The following is a 15,218-nucleotide window of genomic DNA, read 5'->3' as shown; positions in this document are numbered from 1 at the left end:
TGGTGTTTGGTTGGTTTTTGTTTGGTTGGTTTTTTAAGGTAGCAGATGAGTGTTTAGGTGCCCTGGGAGGAGCTGAGTGTAGGATCCTGGGTGGGCTCTGGGGGATCAGGTTGCTGTGGCAGTGGTGGTGAAAGTAGGTTCCTGGAGCCCACAAGAAGCTCCATCCCAGGAGGACGGTCCCCTGCTGGGGTCCCTCTGCTGCCGCACGACCACCTGTGCAAAGCTGAGGGAATGTGTGGGTAGGATGGGAAAGGGCTGGATGGGTGTGCAGCCTGTTCTCGGAGGTGCACCATGGCCTTGCCCTGGACTCGAGTCCCACTGGCTCCCTGCTGACAGCAAGGCAAGCTGAGCTGTCGCAGAACAAGCCCACTGCCCCCACGCAGTTCGGCTGGGCCTTTGGTTGTGGTGCGGTCGGGTGAGCACTGGCACAAGGGAGGTGCAGGAATTTATGCATTGCTGGGTGGGGAGAAAAGTAGGTAGGACTGCATCAGTGTTGATTTAATTGGCTTAAATGGCATGGCGAGGTGGAGTAGGGAAGTCATTAAGCTGGAAACAAGTAATTATAGTTAAAAAAAAAAGAAGTTCAGTTAATTTTCAGCCAGAAACAGTCTCTGATCCAGTTTATGCAACTTCTGGAGCAAGGGAGATGGTGGGAGCGGGAGAGGGTGAGATGACTCTCACAGCTTCAGCCTGCACTTGGAGCCGTGCTCCTCCGGACAGAGATCCATCACTTTTGGAGACTGTGCCCAGAGGACCTGTGCTTGGGCAAGCTGGCCTGAAGTGAGAGCTTCTCACAGGAGGCTTCTGTTTCAGTATGAGGGCTGGTGGTTTCATAAGGGAGTTCCTGATGTCAGGGAGTTTGGTGGGGGCTGGGGATAGTGGTGCAGGGAATTCTTCATGGAAATTGAGGCCCATCATGTTGATGTCTGGAGCTGGAGCAGCAGATCCAGGTCTCTGCAGGCCACCTTGTTTTGTTTTTAATTTGAAATCCTACAGGGTTTCTGATGTGCACAGCCTAAAGCCCCTCTGGGTGACAATACTGAGATGAAGGGACACCTAGCTGTGTCACTAGTGACACTCATGCTGGGCTTCCTGTGCAGCCATGGCCCTCAAGCCTTTCCATCAAGTAAGGGGTTGCTTCAGGTTTTCTCACCTTTAGTGTTTTGCATGTTGCAGCTTCATACTCATGTCTTCTCCTGGCTAATTGCATCAGCTGTTCATGCCCATGAACGTGAGAGCTTCGTTTCTTCCCAAAGGGTCCCCGTGGCCAGTGTGGTTGATGGTACCTTGTTCAGGACACAGCTGACAGCTCAGAGACAAAGGAGAGCTGGAATTCTAAATGTTGAAAATAGATCCTCTTTCCTAATTTGTGAAATGGTAATGTTTGTTATGTGCAAGCCAAAGTTTGGATGATGGTGACTGCTGGTGTGAAGAGTTGTTGTCCTTCTTAGTTATGTGTAATGTTAAAAGTCCAGGAGCAGTCCTCCATATTTAGTGTCCTGGATATTTTGTGGAGAGGACAGGGATTCTGTGGGAAGTAGGATGTCCCACTTTGACAGTGATTTAAGGAAAAACAATCCCCAAACTGTAACTGGAGCAATTTTGCCTTTCTCTTGTTGACAAAATTAGTAATAGTCTTTGCTGCTGACATTATGTAGAAAATTATCATTTGAAGAATGGTAGTGTGAAATATAGAAATGTAATTAATTCCAAGGCATGGGAAGAATTTTTATTCTAATTGCAACCTGTGGAGTCACTTCTCCAACCTCCAGTGCCAAGCAGGAGCTGGAACCGCTTATAACTGGCTGTTATGGATTGAACTCCTGTGTTCAGCATTCGGGAAGACTGGAGGCAACTGGGACTTCTCAAAGTACTTGCTGCTTAGTATGCTCTGGTGTCTTCCAAAAGCAAAGCATACATACTGTATAGGTCTTTTCAGAGTGTAAGTGATGGTTCAGATGCATTGGGTGGGAATTCCTGATCCGTTCAGCTGGAATTTGGGATTCTCTGTTTCCTTTGCACGTGTGGTCCTGTCTGCTCCCCCATTGAGGCCTTTGCCCTCTCTACCCTGCTCCAGCCATAACCTTTCTGTTTTTAGCAAAAATCAGAGAAAGTCTGTCTGGTTAGAGAGTCCATATATGAGGTCCATTACGTGAGGTAAGGAACCTGAGCAGGGATGTTGCTGAGAGGTATCTGAGTGCATCAAGAGTCTAACTAGAGTCCTGCTCTACCCCTTGGATGCTATTCAGAACATCAGTGATGTACTGGAATTGTGAGATGGGTTTGTGCCTGTGTATTGGGAACCTCTGTATCTTTCGCTGCCTGGAGGAAAAGAGCTTCTCAAAGGCTTTTTGAGAGGTCAAGAATCGTTCATATTTGGCAGATGACAGAACTGGTGAGCACTGCGATGGACTTTGTCAGTCACAGTGGTCAGAGGAATTTGGTGTCTGTGTAATCTATGCTGTGTCTTTGGGGTAATCATAGTTACTTCAGATAACGCTGTCAAAAGCAGAATATTACTTGAAACCATTTGTGGGCATCACTGTGACTGGTGTGATCCTCAGTATGGGAATTCAGTAAGAGATGCCATAACTCCTGTAACCTTTTCCTCGTTGTGTTGCTGCCTTTGTGAGTGCAAGGAGTGACTGGAGTGTCTCTTCTCCCCACTGCTGAAGGTGCTTCTGGACCCAGGCCCGGCAGGAGGGGAGGAACGAGATGTTGCTGCCTCAACGTTGAGATGTTGGATCTCCTGCGACACAATGTGGGCACTGTCAAAAGGCTGGAGGGTGGACTTACCTCTCTGAACAGAGGGGCGTAATGGATGGAGAAAGTAGGAGCAGCCCCAGTAAACATGGCAATTTGCTTAGGGAACCTCAGAGAGGGGAATTTAGGGAACAAGAAGACAGTGGAGAGGTGGAGGGGTTGTGAAGCAAAGGGAGCAGCAAGTGAGCAGCAGATTAGGTATGAAGCAGTGTATAAATGGCCAGCTAAAGTAAAACATATAATGCAGATAAGAAAACAAGGAAGATAGATAGAAAAGAACAAGATAAAAGAGAAGAGACTGGAGGGAGAATTAATCCTTTTCCTCAGTAGGGAGTAAAATAAGCTTTATCTGTCACTGTGTATTAATTACCTGTTCTTATTCTAAAGTAGGCAATGTAGGACTGATTGTATAAAATCAAAAGCTGACTGCACTTACTCTTGCCCACAGTGGAATTACAAAAGTGGTGCGTGTTACTGTGCGCTGCTGGTGCAAGCTGACACTGGCAGACTGATGGGTATATGTCTACTCGGACACGTTTTTTTTTCTCTTGCCATCCAGCAAGAGAAAGATGAGTTTTGTGAGGAAGAAAAAAGAAAAATGTCCTCTCCAAACTTGATTTTGTTGAGGAGCCCTCCAAATTACATTTATTCATAGTCCCAGTGTGTATGTAGTGAAGCATTACTTACGGGAGTCTTGTGTAACCACATCAATCTCTGTGTGTATCACACAAACATAAACACCTTGTTAGCATTGTACAGCTGAGATGTGATTGCTACCTTTGAAGTCAAATGTCTTCTGTTGGATATAGGTTTGATAAGATTTTATGTGAGTTGGAAGAAAAATAGAGGTCTGCTTCCCAATGGGGGGAATAGCTACTGTAACCTGTGAAGGCTGGAAAGAAAAACTGCATGAGAGAAAGAAGCAGCATGGGGTGTTTGTGTAGTGCTCTGCCCTGCAGGACAGGAACCCGCAGCAGATGTCCATCCAAGTTTCACTTAAGTGATGTTTATAAAGAAGGTACAAAAATCTCTGAATGGATCTGATGCTTCTGGCATCCTCTCAAAGGCTCAGTGCACTGATCTGGACCAGCTTTCAAAAGGTGCTGGTTATGTTCCCAGATCTCGTGTACCTTATTTAAATGGACTGCATTGTATTCACCAAAGATATAAATGCCTCCTTAGATGCGTATGTTTTTGTTGCCCTTCTGCTGCATGCTGAGACACAGCATCCCACTCAGGGGGGTGGGAATTCCTGCGCTGCAGCAACAGGGTGAAGAAAACCCGGCTGGTTTTGGGAATTTCTATGTTGGTCTTCTGTGGTTGGGCTCCAACATCTCTTCTACAACAAGAAACACAGTCCCTGTAAAGACACCAGTTCAGAAGAATCCGTGTCTTTAAGTCAATTGGTCCAGTAGTTACTGCATTTTTAAGCTTTTTTTTTTTTTAATGGGTTTGGTTGGATTCTGGTTATTGGTTGCAGGCAGAGGAGCCCTCCTCATGTCACTGTGCTGCTCATTTGGCCAATGTCTTCAGTAATGCAAATCCTGCACTTTGTTATCCTAGTCTGTTGGCATTCCCTGCAAAGGGTTTCTGTTTGTCTTCTAGATCCTCAGATTTCTCTTTGTTACAGGCTTGTTTGATTGCAGAAGGAACGTGTGAGCGGTGGGTAAATGATAGTACAATGCCTGTTGAGCACAGAAAAATTTCTTCCTTTTAAAAAGATGTGTTGCTATAGCTGGATTAATTAACGTGCAGTAGTTAACACATGGTAAATCCCTAGTGAGGGACTCTTCACCTGTATTTCTTCAGTTCAACTGGTAGATAACTTGAGTACTCTGTCTCTGATAGGTTCTGACAGTGGAATAGCTAACAAATGGGTGTTCGTTATCCCTCCGTATGCGCATGCCGCTGTGGTGATGATGGCATTTCTGTTTGGAGGGCATCTGAAACAAAAGCCATGAGGCTGACCCCTCTCAGCAGGCAACCGATTTTGATGTTTAGGGTGGCTGTTAAAATATAAAAATATTTAATTATCAAAACTAATGAGAAAAAAAGTGCTTTAAGTTACTCTGAAGGTGCCCAGGGGTGAAGTCATTGTCCATAAAGCATGAAATTGCAAGGAGGGTGTGTTTCATCTCATTCTTCTGGGAGGAGGTTGCAGGAATGATTTGTGCAGCCTTAAAGTCCTCTTTGTTTTTTTTCTCAGAGTTCTTCTGGTTGTCCAAATAAAACAAAGTAATTTTTGCTGTGACTTCTCACCCTGTTTTATGCCCTCGCCCCACCTCCTTATACCGTTGCTGAGTTTTTGGATGAGTTATCTCTGTTATGAATTGCTTGCTGAGGTTTGCTGGGTGGACTTACATAAACTGTATGTAAGATGCTTGGAAAACTGCCATTGCAGATGGCATGACATGTGGTAGCTTCTTGAAGGGGTATTCCTGTGTTTCAGGTTTTGTGTTGACTCCAAGTACTGGTACAGATATACCTTTTAACGTCCTCTCTATCTCTTCACCTTGTAGGTATCTCCCCTGCTGAGGCCGTGTTGGTGCCCTCGCCCTGTGATGGGTCCCAGCTCAGGAACTAGCCTTCCCCTCCAAGGGGACAGAGCTCTCCGAGCTGCAGTGCTGGTGAGGGGGCAGGATGATGCTGGTAGGGGGTGGCAGGAGGGAGAAAACCCACCTTCTCAGAGGCAGGCAGAGAGCATGGTGATTTGGCTCCATCACTTCTTAAACTCTTCCTGTACAGCACGCTGGGCGTATGTTCATCCTAAATCCCATGCCCGCTAAAGTAATCTAAGCCTAAATCAGTTACTCACATCCAGAAGCAGGTCCCCTCACAAGCTCAAGTTGGCTGACACTATGTCAGCATCTAAGGCCAGACAGCCCTCATAGCTGGCATTACTGGCAGGGCAGAGGTGTGTGTCTGTGGGACAGCCTGGTGCTTCTGACTCACCAAGGAGCATCTCTGCTGCCAGCCTGCCCTGCTGCCAAAATGATTGGTGTGACTTCCCCGGCCGCTGTCTTTCCTCGCTGCGTTGTTGGTGTGGGAGGTGGGTTCAATTAGTTCATCTGGCTCTTGTATTTCTGGGGAATTTTTTTGTGTATGTATGTTTTTGTTTGTTGGGGATCAAGCAGATTTCCACAGTTGTGTTGCCTTGGCGAGCAGCAAGTGTAAGAAAGCGGTGCTCTGCCTTCAGTCCCAGTGTTTTTACCTTTTAGTAACTGTGCCTGATTGGATTGGGGTTTTTTGTTTGTTTGTTTGTTTTTTCCTGAGACACTTCTTTAAGTTGAAGGAAAGGATAGACTGCAAGGGGATTTGCAGTGGGGCAGACTTGAACTAATTCATGTAATTTAATATGGTAAACTTGGAGCACCCAGAGGATGGAAGGGATTAATTTTAAACCAAAGAATGTAAAAGAAGACTGATAAACTTTAGTAGCCAAATATATTTGGAAATGACAATAAGGGAGGAAGGGAGAAACAAACACTTGCACAGTGTCAGTGTTTGAGTGGGCCTCAGCCATGACAGCAAAGCTTTGTGTCAGCCTGAACATCTATGTTCAGGAGACTGTATTCTGGACAGGCTGCGTTGCTGACTTTGATTTCAAACTTTTCACTCTGCTTTATTTTAAGTTAGGTTAAGCTGTCTCTTATGGGCATTTGCAGCCTTACTGAGATTCCTTTTGTTTGAAGGGAGGCTTTAGGTCTTGAAGATATCCACGATGTGCATTTCTTGGTCTACTTAGGTGACTGTTGCTTCAAGATAAGTTCTGCAGTTCATGCAGCTGCAGCATGTTTGTGCCTTGCCATGGTCAGGTGGAAAGGTGCAAGCATGACTTTTATCAGATGTCATAGGTTTATTTAAGTTCCTGTGTGCAGTCTGTGACTTTTTGAGAGGAGACCAGACTATCAGTAAGCAAAGGTCCTTGTGGAGCTCTCTGCATTGCCTCTTGGATGCCTGCTCCATGCTTGCACAGACCCTGCACAGGGCGTGTGAGATACTGTTCGCCTGCATTTATGTCAGGACTGTCATGTGATGCTGTAGAGCATCTTCCAAAATGTGTGACCTTGACTCCTCGGGCTGTAGCCCTCTGTGGAGGGATCTCTGCTATTGCTATTTGTGAGGAAATACAGCATGGTGTTGCCAAGCATCCACTTTGTATCCCTCCCGCTTTTGCTCTCAAACGAGCTAAGCTGCCGAGCTAAACTGCAGTTCATGTGAATGTGTGCAGTAACTTTGTGCTTAGCAGGGTATGGCCCATTAACTTTTATATGAGCATCAAGAGAGATGGAAAGTATGTATATTGCACAAATTGCGTATTTATTAGCTCCTAAATTGATTTCCTCTTCTGCAAATCAAAGTGTTTGTATCTGCCCTTTACTGGAGGCAGTGAGCCCTCCAGGAAGCAGACAGCTTGCACTGATCCTGGAGTGAACAAAGAGCCCAAGCTCCAGGAATTGGTCTGTGTTTTGAATGATTTATCTGATCTTTCTGATGTGCTTCAGGAGATGCCCTGTGGCAGAAGGAGGACAGCTGTTGGGGGCAGACAGAGCTGAGCCAAAAGGGAGTTGGTCTTTTTTGTCCAGGCTTACTTTTTTCTGTGGACCAAAACGGTTTTATGGTTTGCTTTGGACCTAATTCTCTGGAAGTGGTTCTCTGAACTGAATTAGCCATCACTTTGCTTTTGGCCCAGAGAGCAAAGTTTTTTCTACTTTGAAGAGGTTTGTGGACAAAGATAAAACAGTTTCCTTTAAAAACACACGACAGCATGGCTTTGACCTGGGAGGGGTTATGGACTAAGATAAAAGCATTACATTTGGAAATCACTTCTGAGGAGCAATGGGGCCATGTCAGAGTTTTCCTGTAAAGACCAATTCCCCTCCTGAACCGTGTCAATTCAGGACCTGGTCTCATGCCAAACACTGGAAATCTCACCCTACCTTTGATGTCCTTTTGTTTCCTCCTGCCCCACTCACAAACATGGATGTGCTGAGGGTAGGAAGGGGAAGGATTAATCAGAGCTGCTTTGTAGGGCTGGCCAGGAGTGGTGGCCCAGAGCCATAGATGGACATGGGAGTTCTGTCCTTTCTTCAAGGTACTTTTTCTCTGGGGTTGCAGGAACAATCAGAATGTGGAAACTGGGGTATTTGGATGTCTGTTTTTAAAGCTGGTTTCCTTACTGATTTGGGGAAAAGTAGATGTCAACTCTCTCCTTTCTGGTCTGATGTAGTCCAGCTGTTGTCACTAGAAAGTGTGACTGCATGGTATGAGAAGTGTGTATGCAAGTTCATGCAAAGGACTTGTGAATGAGCTTTGGACTTAGAATCATAGAATGGTTTGGGTTGGAAGGGACCTTAAAGCTCATCCAGTTCCAACCCCCCTGCCATCAGCAGGGACATCTTCCACTAGACCAGGTTGCTCAAAGCCTCATCCAGCCTGGCCTTAAACACTTCCAGGGAGGGGGCATCCACAGCTTCTCCGGACAACCTGTTCCAGTATCTGACCACCCTCACAGTGAAGAATTTCTTCGTAATATCTAATCTAAACCTACCCTCTTTCAGCTTAAACACATTTCCCCTTGTTTTGTCATTAACTGCCCTTATGAAAAGTCCCTCCCCAGCTTTCTTGTAGCCCCTTCAGGTGCTGGGAGGCCGCTATAAGGTCTCCCCAGAGCCTTCTCTTCTCCAGGCTGAACAGCCCCAACTCTCTCAGCCTGTCCTCACAGCAGAGCTGCTCCAGCCCTCAGATCATCCTCGTGGCCTCCTCTGGACTTGTTCTAACTGGTCCATGTCTTTCTTGTGTTGGGGGCTCCAGAACTGGACACAATACTCCAGGTGAGGCCTTACAAGAGCGGAGTAGAGGGGGAGAATCACCTCCATCGACCTGCTGCCCACGCTGGACTTGTATTGGGAGAAGAAGGGGTTGGATGAATGTAAAGGTTTGGAGACATGCTGCTTTAGGCAGCAGCTTGACAGTTGACTTCTTGCTGCACTGGGGGCAGATATTGTTGAATATCTGAAGAACCTTGCTAGTGTTCTCCTGGAAATGCAAAATCTGTTTTAAAGTATGTTTCTAATTAATTTCTTTTGTTTTGAGAAGAGTTGGAGTAACATCCTGGAGCTTATCTGCCCAGCTGGTTATGCCGGAGTCATGGCCAAATACACTTCCTACAGGTTAAGCTTTGCCACTGTGCATAAGTGCTAGACATCCTTGGGGGCTGAGAACAAGAATTTACCCTCTGGCTTGTTCCTGTGGCCTCATCCCTGCTGATCCTGCTGATGGAGACTGCAGCTGAGCAAATGGGAGAAGGATCTTCTCAACAAACGTGGAAGTGGTGAAGGTTGAGAAAGGATTGGTGGGAGCTGGTGTCTGTGGCCCTTGTGTGTGTCTGTATGCTTGTGCAGGAGGGCTTGACTGGTTTCCTCACCAGGGACATGATTTGGAATCTTCTGTGACTTGAACTGGAAATTCCAAGTCTGATTTGTCAGTATGGCTTTTTTTTTCCTACCCTATAAAAATAAACTGTAAATGAAGAATGTGTGAATGCAGGGTTCATTTCAGCAAAGACATGAAATGTTTTTGGGGCTAGTCATTTGCTTTAATATAGATGAGTCTTAGTCACAACTGACTTGAACAGAAGCCCGTAAGTGAACTGGCAGCGGGGAACCTGCTTCATTGCTGAGCTGCCAAAGGTCTGAGCTGCTCCCTGCCTTGTGCCAGGGCACTGTCATGTTCTCACAGCACCTGGGACAGAGTCCAGGAGTCGCCTGTCCACGGTGCTATTTCCATTTAGTAAACAGAAGCCAAACCTTTCTGGGAAGGTTTGTGTTGGATTTCCCTCTCAAATCTGATTAATACTCTGACTTCTTTGGCAATGAAGCTCTTGACTGCCCAGTGTTCATGTTCTCAGAGTAATCCTGTGCTGGCATATCCTGAGTCTTTAAGGCACAAACCAAACACAATGAACACTCTGTGACAATGTTCTTCAACTGATTGATTGTCCACAGACTGTGGAGCAATTCAACAAACTTCAGAGGTAATAATACTGGGGTTAAAATCTTGCTTTCCCTTTGGACATTCTGTTCAAGAGGTACGGGTTTAGGAACTAATACTGCTTGCTCCATGGCAGCTGAGCAGGTGAAGATTGGGTTGTCATCTTCAAAGCTGGCAGGAGTGGCTGCTGCTTTACTGCCCAGTAGGAATATAGACTCACATGCTAGGAGAATAAGCAACTGCTCTGGCAGTGTTACATCCAGAGAGGTTGACAGGATGATAGAGTGTCCCCGTTTTCCATGTTTTACAGCATTCTCTGCAGTTAAAGCAGTCTCACAGCAATAGTTTCTTCCAAATTTCTACACATAGTTAAAGTCCATAAGCTGCCACTGTGGTGTACTAGAGGAAGGGGCTGTTCCAGTGCTCTGAATATTGCAGAAATGGTAATTTTGAAGGGAACCTGCAAGCCATCCTGTGAAGTAACTTTGCCCACTGCTTCAGAGGAACAAGGTAACCAGTATATGCTAGAAGTTGCCTCAGTCCCAAATATGACAATTGGTTTTTTATGACTCTGAGTTTGATGTCCTCTGATCCATGTTAGGACTCAAAGAAAGACAAAGACCCTTGGAAATATTTTTAAAAAGAAAAGAAAAATAATCACGGATGGAAATACAATGAGTCTGGTGCTTCCCCTTGTGCACGCACACACTCGCGCTCTGCCAGGATCAGCCAGAGCCCAGCTAATATAACAAGCCTTTCAGTCCCCCCTTACAGATACAAGCAAGCTGGGTGCCCAGAAAATCCTACCACAAGTTCAATACTTTGTCTTCAGCAGTTATGCCTTTCTACCTCATACATAAGCATATCAAGCTCCTTCTTGAAAATGGTTTGGACTCTGCTTTCCAGAAGCCAGTTTCAGTCATTAGATGGAGATATTCTTTCAGTTGCCAGACCGTGGTGATAAAGCTATAAAGGCACCCAGAGAGAGGGGACTTGAGTTTGTGTGGGGGTGCAGTTTTTGGTAGCGGGGCAAGGGGTTACAATGATGGTTCCTGTGAGAAGCTTTGAGAAGCTTCCTTGGCTCCAAGATGGACTTGCCTCCAGCCCAGGCTGAACCAATCAGTGATGGTGAAAACACCTCTGCAAATCTGTATTTATGAAAGGGGAAACTGGTTTGGCAGGGATCGATCAGGAAACATCAACAACAACAAAGAAGACAACCTGAGGAGGGGGGATGTGAGACCAGACAACTACAGACACCCAGGTCAGCAAGGAAAGAGGGGGAGGAGGTGAGTGGAGATTCCTCTGCAGCCCATGGAGGTTGACAGCAGAGCAGATACCCACATGTAGCCCATGGAGGACTCCATGCTGGAGTGACAGACTGCTACCTGAAGGCAGCTGTGACCATGTGTGGAGAGCTCACGACAAGAGCAGAAGACCCCAGAGGCGCTTATGCCAGAGTGGGGAGAGGAGGTCTGCTGGAGCAGATACCTGTTTCCAGCCCATGGAGGACCCTGAGCTGGAGCTGCACCCAAAGAAGTCTGACTCCATGGGAAGCCCGTGTTGGAACACTGTTCCTGGGCTCCTTTAGCTTGTGGGAGGAACCCTACGCTGCAGGAGAGGAGAGTGTGAGGAGCCGTTCCCCTGAGGAGAAAGGAGCGGCAGACAAACCTGACTGCAACTCCCGTTCTCTGTCCCACTGTGCCACTGGGAAGGAGGAGGCAGAGAAATCGGGAGCAAAGTGATTTGAGCCCGGGAAGAAGGGAGGATTGGGGGAAAGGTGTTGTAAAGATGTGGGGTTTTATGTCTCACTATCCCACTCTGATTAGTAACAGATTAAATTGATTTTTCTTCCCCAAGTCAAGTCTGTTTTGCCCATGACCATAATTGGTGAGTGAGCCCTTCCTGTCCTCGTTTCGACCCACAAGCCCCTTTTTATGTTTTCTCTCCCCCACCTTAGAGAAGAGGGGTAGTGGGTGAGCGACTGCCTGATCTTAGCTGCTGACTGTGGCTGAAACCACCATGCAGCTATATAGCTGTTGAGCTGTCATCTTCAACATGCTTGCTGTTACTTGCTGTGCAGTGCCTGTTTCTTGGTGGTGTCTCAGGGTGTGGTGGTTTTCCTGCCCTGGCGTGCCTTGGGCTAGGCAAGGAACTGACCTCTGCCACCCTTTCCAGGAAACAAATACTATGTTCCCACTTATGGGAAGTTGTTTGTGGTGACTTTGGAGTTCTCTTTGTCTCATGAGTTTGCTGCTGGCCTTGCATGGGGCAGAAAACATGGACAGCAGGACCAGGCTAATACTCCAGCCTTCCCTTTCCCCTGGGGTGCCTCCCAGGGCCGCAGCACCAGAAGCACACCCAAGCTATGCTGGGGCAGCATTTGATCAGCCATGAACAGAGATGAGCACGGGTGGCATTAAATAGCTCCCGCCTTCTCAGCAAAAAAATTCATTGAGTCCTGCGGTAGTGGAGAAATTGTGGCATTTTCAGCCAAAGCACTGCAGGTCATTTTTCTCTGGGGTGAGGCTTAAGGCAGTAGCGAGCAGTGTTGGCTCTGGCTGTAGGCTGTGCACAGGTGGCTGTAAAGGTGGAAAACTTATTTGTGGTGCTCAGAAACACCTTGCAAGAGCCAGGAGGACCCTTTGGTGGTTTTGTGTGGGAAATTCAGATTTTGTATGCAGAACTGATGCAGCAGCTCCTTTTTCTGGGAGTTCTGAGGGAGAAGGAGTTAATGGGGAGGAGGGCGAGGGAAGAAGATAGCTGGATCTGTGTTGGGGCTACTGGCTGATATTTTTGCAACAGTTTTCTGTTACCCAGTGTGAGACTGTGGGGATTAGCCAGGCAGACTCCCAGGCTCCTTCCGTACTAAAGACCCGCCTGCCCTCTGCACAGGGGTAGAGCTTTTTCCAAGGACTTTCAAAATCTAGTGGACTTGGGGAATTTTTGTTGAGAGACTCTATGGTTCTTATTTCTTTAACAGGAAAACTCTGTGTTTGCCTCTAGTTGTGGGACTTTGAAAGAATGAAAAACTTGTATAACCCCCAAAAGAATCATGTCTGGCATAGTGGCTTAAATAATGTGACTGAAAAGGAAAGTAAGGAGCTGATCAGAAAGAGAACTAAGAGTAGATGAAGATGGCATTCACTGTCTCTGAAATTCTCAGTGTATTCAGAGCATCTGTTTGGACTTCAAAATCTGTTCTAAGAACTGCAGTGCAGCTGAGCCACACGGCAGCATGTGTGCCTGTCCCACAACTCAGAGCTAAGAAAGAAACGTTTCAAGGGGAGAGCAAAGGTGACAGATGCAGAACTGGGCTAGAGGAATGGGAAGAAGGTTTAAGGCAAAACACCGAACTGGCAAGCTCATCAAGAAAGCCGAGTTGGTTTTGTAGGGGTAAAATGAACTTTCTTTGCAGAATGACATAAGGATTTTTTCTTCCTTTTAAATTTCCGTGTTTTCCCACTAGTCAGGTGGTTAGCTGATGCATTTCTTATTTTCACCAATCAGTATTATTAAGAAGATTTCAGAGCTTTAAAATCTACATTAGTAGACTTGTGTGGGCCATTTCAGTTACAGTTCTTGCTTGATTCTTGTCCTTTGAACTTCTTGCCAGCCTGCTGTGGCAGCTTTTCTGTTATTTTTCAGTTTTTGTACATTATTGCAGAGGGAAAACAAATTTAAAAAAAAAAATCTCATTAAGGCGATTGTGTAAGTTGTAGCTACTGGCATGAGGGGACATCAGGTCTTGTGAGACTCATGGTGAAGTCCAGATCTGGCAGCAGTGCACCTGTGGGGAACGCACAGTGCTGCCAGCCGGAACCCGCGGTGGGAGGGAGCAAGGCTGGATGTTTTGTTTGGTGTCGTGTCCCATCCCCTCCCAGTGTTGGGATAGTTTTTGTGCACTTCTTACTCCTTACTCAAACAGAGTAAAAAAAATCCCATATTTTGGTATCTGAGGTCATGTTTAGTGCGGCATAAATTGAAATGTGCCTGTAGCATGTAGGGTGGCTTTTGAGAGCTAAAACAGTTGCCTGGCTCAAGCGCCTAGGCCGAGCAATGGACGCAGACCTTCCTCTCTCGTGGATGATGTTTCGTATTCTGATGGCTGGCTTGTTGTAATGTGATTGTGCAACACACATCCCAGCATGTGCCTGGCATGTGAGCACGTGCCGTGCCATTGATGTGCTCACCGTCGGCATGCCAGATGCTTCCCAGAAATCTGTCTCTGTGCAATTCTGAGTAACTGTGGGGAAGCAAGCGAGGTCCAGCCAGGTCCCCTCTCTCTAGGTGCCCTTATAGCTTTCCTCACCATACGATAAGGCGAGGCTGTGGAGACAGCAGAGAAGATGGTGTTTGCTCTGGAACAAAGTAAAGCTGCCATCCCATATGACCAGAATGTGCTGTGTAGACTTAACATGGCTCATACTGGTTCTGAGGTGGCAGTACTGGTTCAGATGTAAGCAACCTAGAAAAAGTCAGGGGGAATACCCATCTCCTTTGACTTGGTCAGCAGTGGTGGAGAGGGCCAGGGCTGGTCTTGGCTCTGCTGCTGGCCAGGCACCTGCTGCCCATCCTTGGGTGGCCACTGTGCCTGAGGGAAAGGCCCTTTGCGGGCTGTGCTCCAGGCCCTCAGCGCATCATTGCAGGGAACAGTGTGCTACCCATGGCTGGTGTGGTGTCAGACCCACCTCGAGCAACACTTGCTTTCCCCTGCCCTTGATTTGTCAGCTTTAAAGGTAAAATGGTCAGAAACAGCAGCCTCCAGCTTCCTGAGAGTGTGATGGTGCTAAATTCCCCGTGCACAGTGCTTCAGTGCCTGCACCACCATAGCTTGTGAGATCATACATGCCTCTTATGAGTGTTGCTGGGTCATCTTCACTGCTTGAGGAGTTGGAGCATTGCCATGATCTGCTTCTTCAATCAAGCAACAGCTCTGTACCCAGGTCTGAAGTGTAGTTACTTCTGGTGTGACTGTGGGCTCACAGTGGGCAGGGCTGAGGAGGGGGCAGCAGCTCTGCGCAGAGAGAGGGGGCTGCGGGTGCTGCTGCTCGCTCAGGTTGCTGTTGCGCGGTGTGAGCTGTCGTTAGCAGTGCCCGCGTCAGGATGCTGCAATAAGTCATCGTGGGCACATCCTCCCCTCCTCTGGGTTGGCTTGTTTGCTGTAGGTGTGTAACGCCACTTGGTTTGCCAGGTGTGATCCTTTGCTGCAGTGGAAGTGCTGGAGAGCTGGTCCCTGGTGAGAAGTTGCCTGGGCACGTGCAGGTGGGCTGTATATTTCCAAATACCACTTAATATGAGATTTGCTGCAAATGTTTGACTTCCAAGGGACAAAACAACCACTTTAGTCTTCAAGAGTGTCACTTGTTACCACCAAACTCTCTTGATAGAGCTGTTCAGGTAGGCTTTTTAAAACAATTGGCAAGAAATGCCCAAATAGGTACTGTTGTGCTTTTATTAAC

Source organism: Antrostomus carolinensis, unplaced genomic scaffold (genome assembly GCF_000700745.2).
Source record: "Antrostomus carolinensis isolate BGI_N321 unplaced genomic scaffold, ASM70074v2 scaffold12228, whole genome shotgun sequence".
Taxonomy (NCBI): Eukaryota; Metazoa; Chordata; class Aves; order Caprimulgiformes; family Caprimulgidae; genus Antrostomus; species Antrostomus carolinensis.
This window is presented reverse-complemented; position numbering follows the sequence as displayed.